The 7,162-nt window shown below is 27.7% G+C and overlaps 1 protein-coding gene across 1 annotated transcript in view; it reads left to right on the plus strand.

Annotated features, from left to right (window-relative positions):
- The first annotated feature begins 850 nt into the window (after positions 1-850).
- The window catches only part of LOC129981500 (putative zinc finger protein 840), a 52,298-nt gene continuing 45,986 nt past the window's right edge, over positions 851-7,162 (plus strand). Inside the window, exon 1 of the mRNA XM_056092356.1 lies at positions 851-931. The gene's annotated coding sequence lies outside the window, so the exon portion shown is untranslated. The remainder of the gene's footprint in view (positions 932-7,162) is intronic.

The raw sequence follows: 7,162 nt of genomic DNA on the forward strand, positions 1-7,162 counted from the left end.
TTTAAAAATATTCTTTATATCAGCAGAACTCATATCTTATCAATAAGCTTTGGATTTTTTAATTGTTTAATAACGTAGAATGATTTAGCTTATGGCTTATGGAAGCATTTTAAAAAACTGTTATTCAAAATAGAAAAATGTATTGAAAATATAAAAACTCAGTCTGGACAAAACGAGTGAAAACGAAACATAATTTATTGGTTGCAAAATTTATATTTAAATCCAATGACTTTTTACCACAGAAACGAGCAATGTTGCAAAAAATATTTCTCAATACAGTACAACAAAAATTCAATTTGAAGAAACAATAATTTTGTTTCTGGATAACTCAAAATTTTTTATGATGATTATCCAAGGTGAGTAACGTCATGAAAGGTTCTTAAAAAGTGCTTAAATTTGAAAAAAATTTTAAGCACCTTAGAAGTGCTTAATTTTCAGAAAAGGTCCTTAAAAAGTGCTTAAATTTGAAAACCATTTTTAAGCACCTTAAAAGTGCTTCATTTTTAGAAAAGGGTTCTTAAAACTTGCTTAATTGTCTCGTGAAGAGCGAATAAAGCTTTTTGTTTTGCTTTGTTTCTTCATAAATTGAATATGAAAATTCGAAATGATGAGACTTGTTTATCGGAAGACTTGTAAAGACATAAAGACTTGTTTACCGGATGTATCAAAAAAAAAAAAAACCACAAAAAGGAAAAATTCGAAGGAATCCAGGGGCTGCAGTACATATTAAGATAACGCTTGATTCATTTTTTTTTTCCATTTTTGCTCTATTTTTTTTCTTCAACAATGTGCATTGCCATTTATTAAAATACTGGAATAGTCATCCGGAAGGGGTAGTAAGAAGTACATACTGTGTCATACTTAATGTGAATTGAAAGGCGTTTGAACTCGAATGTTCTAGATGCTGAAAAATTTATTTAAATTATGACTGGTAAGTATATATTTAAATTTTAATATATTATTAAAGAAGAATATGCGATTGGTCTGATCAATGGAATATAAAATAGCAGGATAAATTTGGTGCGACAAAAAGATATATCGAACATAAGAAAAATTGCTCTAAAAACAGTAACATATTCGATCATCATTCTTATTAATATGTCGTAATCACTTGAACGACCTATTACAGGTATTCAACTGCATTTTATTGAATTGTAATTAATTCAATTAGTCATTACGTTATGTAATGACGTTAATTACGTTAGTCAATCGCGTAAAATCTTGCATGATGAAATTTAACTTAAAGTCTTGGATTTTCAATTGTCCTGATTTCTTTCATGGTATTTATTGAATATCCCATCCATTTGAAATTTTTTATGTCTTGGACAAATCTTGCCAAATTTGTTTTGGTTAAGGAAAAGAAAACTGCTGCGTTCGGTACTTAAAATTTTTAAACAAAAAAATAAAAAGATTTTTTTAAATTTTTATTTTTTAGATATTCTATCATTTTATACCGATTTTCTTTTCTTCAGAATTTGATGCCGGTAAAGGGTGGAGGATTTAAGACCAGACAGACGTAGATCCTTACAGCTTATGGGCTGAACGAAATCCGTAATCAGATCAATAAATGATATTACCAGACAAGTAGTCAAACAAATAAATTTGTAAAAAAATATGAATTCAACCAATTATATAATATTGAAATAATATTAATACTTTGTGAGGTATCCTATCTATTCCTATACTATCTGGGTACGTTTCTACCTGATTTCATTATGTTTATGGGGGTATAAAGTTAAATGTAAAGTTATTATAATCACATGGTTACATTGATAGCAATGTCTGTTTAAATTATATTGCATGCAAGCATTTACATAAAAATCTAAAACGGATAAAGTGAAGAATAGTGTGCCTCCGAGTTTGTCGCCAATATGGCAACCCATCGGAACTCTCTTCTAGCAATCCTAATGCTGTTTTGTTTACTACTTTTTACAATAGTTGAATTGTGCATGAACTACAACTATATTATGAAAAATGTTAAATTAAAAATATTAAAAAAAATATCGATTAAAGATTTTAATTTTGTTCTTTTATATAATTAAAAGTTTATTAAATAAAGAAAGTTAAACTTATAATTAAAAGTTATTTTCTTCTTTCTTTTTTTTAAATGTGAATACGAACAGAAAATATTTATTCTTTTTCAATTTTTAATCGTCCAGTATGCGCTTTAAAAAAATCGTCTGAATTCTTAATTTATGAAATCGTCTGCATTCTCACTTTAAAAGACAGCTGCGATGGAATTTTTCGCAGTTCTCATAATTCTTTTGGTATTCTAACGGTTGGTTCCCTTCATCATAATTTATTATGTCGGTAATTGTGCAAGAATGGATGTCTGGTAAATGGGATGAAAGACAGTATTTCGAACCTGCAGAATGGATGAAGGGTGAGTGAAATATGTATATATATATATATATATATATATATATATATATATATTTTACGAGTTGATGAAGTTAGGAAAGGATGCTTGTTTGAAATTTTGTATGGGGAATGGTTTGATATCGAACCGGCAGAATGGCTGGAGGTTGAGTGGAATATATATTTTTTTACGCGTTGAGGTTGGGAAAAGGATATTTTGTTTGAAATTTTGTATGGAGAATGCTCCGATTGCTTCTTTCTCCGTTCTCTCTTTTCTTTTGGTTATGTACTGTTCCTGTTATCCACAGGATGTCCACCTTATGTTCAATGTTCTAGCGAAGTTACTAGGTTTCCGCTCCCGCTGCTAGCGAAGTCGTAGGATGTTTTTTTTAAGTTAAAAAATTCTGCCCGGTGCCATCGGCATCTGTAGAAGGCACCGGGCAGCCTGGGAAAAAAAAACAATACTTATCAGTTAAAAGTCTTATTTATATGGCGGGAAATGGTAACCGTAACTGTTCTGGGGAAGTATTTATTTTGTCCGCCATCTTTATTGGCGACTTGGCATTGTTGGCGCAGCAAGGGGCATACTAACATTCACTTTTACCATCTAAAACTCATAATAAATAAAAATAATAAAATCTAAAATAAATAAAACTTGGAGGAAAAAATTAATCTAAAATTTGTTTTTATTATGTTGTTAGGTTAAAAATGGACTGAAATATGAAACTAAATTGACCAACTAATTAAGAAGAGAGCCCTCTTAATGGATATTTTCTGAATCCGTCCGCTTTACCAGATTCCAAATTACTTTAGTATGCCAATAATTCTACAACCTTTGCTGCATGCCATTTTACATATAGATAATTCTACGCGAAAAATGCTGATATATTGGTGAAATATCATATCTCATATATATTCGTTTGTCCCATCAAGATTCAATAAAAAAATTTTATATACAACAAACGTTTTTCTATTATTACGTTTCATAATTCGCGAAATAGCTTCTAAATATTTTGGAATATTTTATAGATTATTTTAGATGCTATAATCTAAGAAATCAAAAATCTATCTAAATTTTTTTAAACAATGTATAATTTTGTTTTAAAAATATGAACCTCGTATTTTTAAGTCTGTGGTAAAAGCCTGTGGTATGTATTTTACGTCCCAACAGAAATGAGAAACAACTGTAATAGAAATTTCCGAAATAAATCCGCACACAAAAGCAATTGCAGATAATTTTATTATTTTTCTTGAATTGCATAAACAAATGAGAAAATTTATGTTTTTTCTGCAATAATTGGAGTTTTACATTAACAGTTTTACATTTACATTAAAACATTTCTTAGCACACCAATTACGAATAGCAAGGCAGCTTTATATTTAGACCCACCAAACAAGTACCCAAAATTTGAAACAAAGATAAACGACCTGTGATCCGTTCCTCATGAAATGCTAGAAAAGGTTGGATCACGCTTTCAAAAGGTCAAGCCTCCACACACACACACACACACACACACACAAAAAAAAAAAGATGTCAGCCTTAGCGAGAAAGTTTGTTGCAGGGAAAAGGTTTTCCATTTTCATAAAGAAAAAAAAGGGTCATCATCGTCTTAATACCTTTTAAGGAGTCAGTCGGTTATGGAAACGAATCTGAACAATGAACCACATTGGTTCAGGCTAAATAACCGTAGTAAGAATATAAGCTATAAATAACAAGATTATGAAAGTTTGAATTAAAAGGAGGATTGTTATGTCGTCCTCAAACCACCTGCTGGATGGATAACTTCCTGTGGTTTCTATTTTTAGAAATATTTTGAAAATCGTTGCTTTCGAAATGGTGCATCGACACGAATAGGTAATTCGTATTAATCAATATGTTTTACATAAGCAATGATATCGGAAAAATATGCTTTAGCAGTTTTTTTTTTTTTTTTTTTGTGATTATGAATAATGCATTTTTCGATCGAGGAAAGTAATAAAAAAATAAGTTATGCCATCTACTCTTTATCTCTAGTTACATACGATAATTTTAATAATGTATTTTTGTATTTAAATTAATCGTTTTATTTATTATATTTAGATGAGTCATGTACCATAATTTGTTCTTAGAAAAGCGTGGTCAGTATTTGAATTTATGAATGAAACCAGAAATACATACATGAAATATATTTATAAAGATGCTGAATTGCTTTTCTTGGCAATATTTAAAATCGAAAAGAAAGTTAGTCATGTTATTTTCAAATATTGCATTTTTTTTTTCAAACTATAAATTGGCGTCCAACTCGAAGTTAGAAAATAAATTTGAAGAAATCTTTTCCGATAACAAGATTTTTTTTATTTACTTCAAGAAGATTAGATATTATATAGATATTATATACGGATTATCTGAATCTGATGAAGTTAACCATTTTGCAGAACTTTCAGTTATATAAATAACTTTTAGCCAACTATTACCGTGATTATATTCAAGTTGACTGAATAGTTAAATTAACTAAATGAATTTATAATAATGGCAAACCAGTGCTAAATTGAAAAGTAAGTACAAACTTTTATATTGAAGTTCTTTATTTTATATGATGTGCGTTTGTATGCTTATATATTTTAATCGTTATTTTAAGTGTAATTTTAAAATGGCTTTATCGTACTAAAAGGAAAACAAGATTTTCTAAAATTAAAGTATATTATAACTATAGGTGACGATTTCAAAATTATAGAAATAAAAAATATAATTTAAAGAAATACATGTTATGATTATTTGCGAAAAAAATATTTATAACTGTAATTAATGAAAGGAAAAAGAAGAAAGCACAGAAAATTAAAAGAATTGATGCTGAATATGAGAGAGAAAAAGTCACGAACAAAAGAAAAAAAGAATTATAGAAAAAAATGATAATAAATGCCCTGCAACAAACACTGCACAAAAGACTGGAATCCAATATCTGCGATATGTTACGACGCAGTATTTACATTTGCAACTATTCTTAATCCAGAAATGAGTCGGTTGCTGGCTTTTGGCTATTAAAATGCAAAAGTTAAAGATGATTTCGTAATAAAAAGGTTATTTAAATTTCAAAAATCTATTTTTGTGGACTATAAAAATTTAGATTCAAATCTGAGAAATGTGTCCCTTTAAGCATAAATTTTTAACACCTATAAAATAATGGATAAAAGGGAATTGATGGATGCATATATGGAAAAACGTCAATATAATGTAATATTGATACTTTCAATCATGCTGGAGAATGGATTTAAACTGAAAACGATTCTAACAAATTACCTACTAAACTGATTTCACTTTCAACCAAACAAAAAGTTTTAAAATTATATTTGAAACATTTATATATTTAGCCTAAAGTTCTTTTTATGAAAAAAATTTGAAAGTTTTCTTTGCATTATGTGCATTGCATGTCGTGTCGCACAATTTACTGAGAATTTACGGCCTATTAATATTATCATGTTCAAAAAATAAAAGCAAGAAAGTTGCATAATATAACAACGTAAAGTTTTAAGTCCTGTTCTACAAGAAAAGAACTAGAAACGAATTAAAGCATTTTGTGACCCAAGGCAATGTACATTATGAGGCCCCTCTTTTAATAAACATGTCTGTTTGATTTCCCGTTTCAGTGCACTTTAAACTTAATCAACATGTTAATGATTTATTTTAAATTCGTTTTTTTTTTTAAATTTTGTAAAAAAATATTTTTTTAAATTTTTTTTTATGATTTATTATTGCAAGGCATCAACATTCACAAATAATATTAGCTCATTGCTTACAAATACTGTAATAATAAAATAAATTTAATGATATAGATAGGAATCTAGCCAATTATAATTGAGAATGTTTTCATTTTATCTTAATATTTTGAAATTCCTATTTAAAAAGCGCAGATCTTATTCTACTATTTTACAATTCATAAAATTTGAATGTTTCGCAAATTTATCACGAATTTAGTCTAATGTTATTTTTAAACAACTTTTTATGGCCTGCTCTCAACATAGCGGCCTTAAGCAGTTTGGAAATACGACTAAGCTAGACAGTTACCTATGTCTTCAAAGTATCCTGCAACAAACCAAATATGATGCAACACTTCTCGGTAAAATGTTTTCTTCAAAATTAGTATATGTATAAAATTTTATTCTTTGTTTATACAAATATCGTACTATAAATTAACATACTATTGAATCATCAATTACCTTTATCATAACGAAATATAAAGTAACTTCCTTCACTTTTTTTTATTTTGGTTAGTGAAACTTTTCTAACTACCTAGCTGTTTAGAAGTATCTTTTCCTGGCTGATTAGAAGTAACTACATGGCCAATTAGAAATATCTTTAAAAAGTTTCATACCTCTTTTTACAACTTTTACTATATTTTAATTTGTGTTTTTAGATTAGTGCACTGTCTATAAATTGCATGATTTATAATTGTTCAAAACGCTATTAAAGAATAAAGCTCAAATTAATAGAGTTATTACTACTAACGTTAATCGATATTTTAACGTTTTATCTCAATAAATCTGAATATATAATTGCACGAAACCATTTTTGTACCATTTTAAAATTATATATATATATATATTCCTTTTATTGATTTCAAATTTTATTTCCCCACATAATTTTCTTCTATTTTAATACATTTTGAAAAATAATTTTTATTATTTTAGCTGCTGAATTTTTATTCGTAAATATTGTGATGATATTTAATACATCTGTTACATGAGTTTTATCGTAATAATAATAAAGAGTAAATTTTTAAAAATAATGAAATAATAAACGAATTAAACATGAAATATAACCATGTTA

This window comes from Argiope bruennichi, chromosome 8, assembly GCF_947563725.1.
Source record: "Argiope bruennichi chromosome 8, qqArgBrue1.1, whole genome shotgun sequence".
In the NCBI taxonomy this organism is placed as follows: Eukaryota; Metazoa; Arthropoda; class Arachnida; order Araneae; family Araneidae; genus Argiope; species Argiope bruennichi.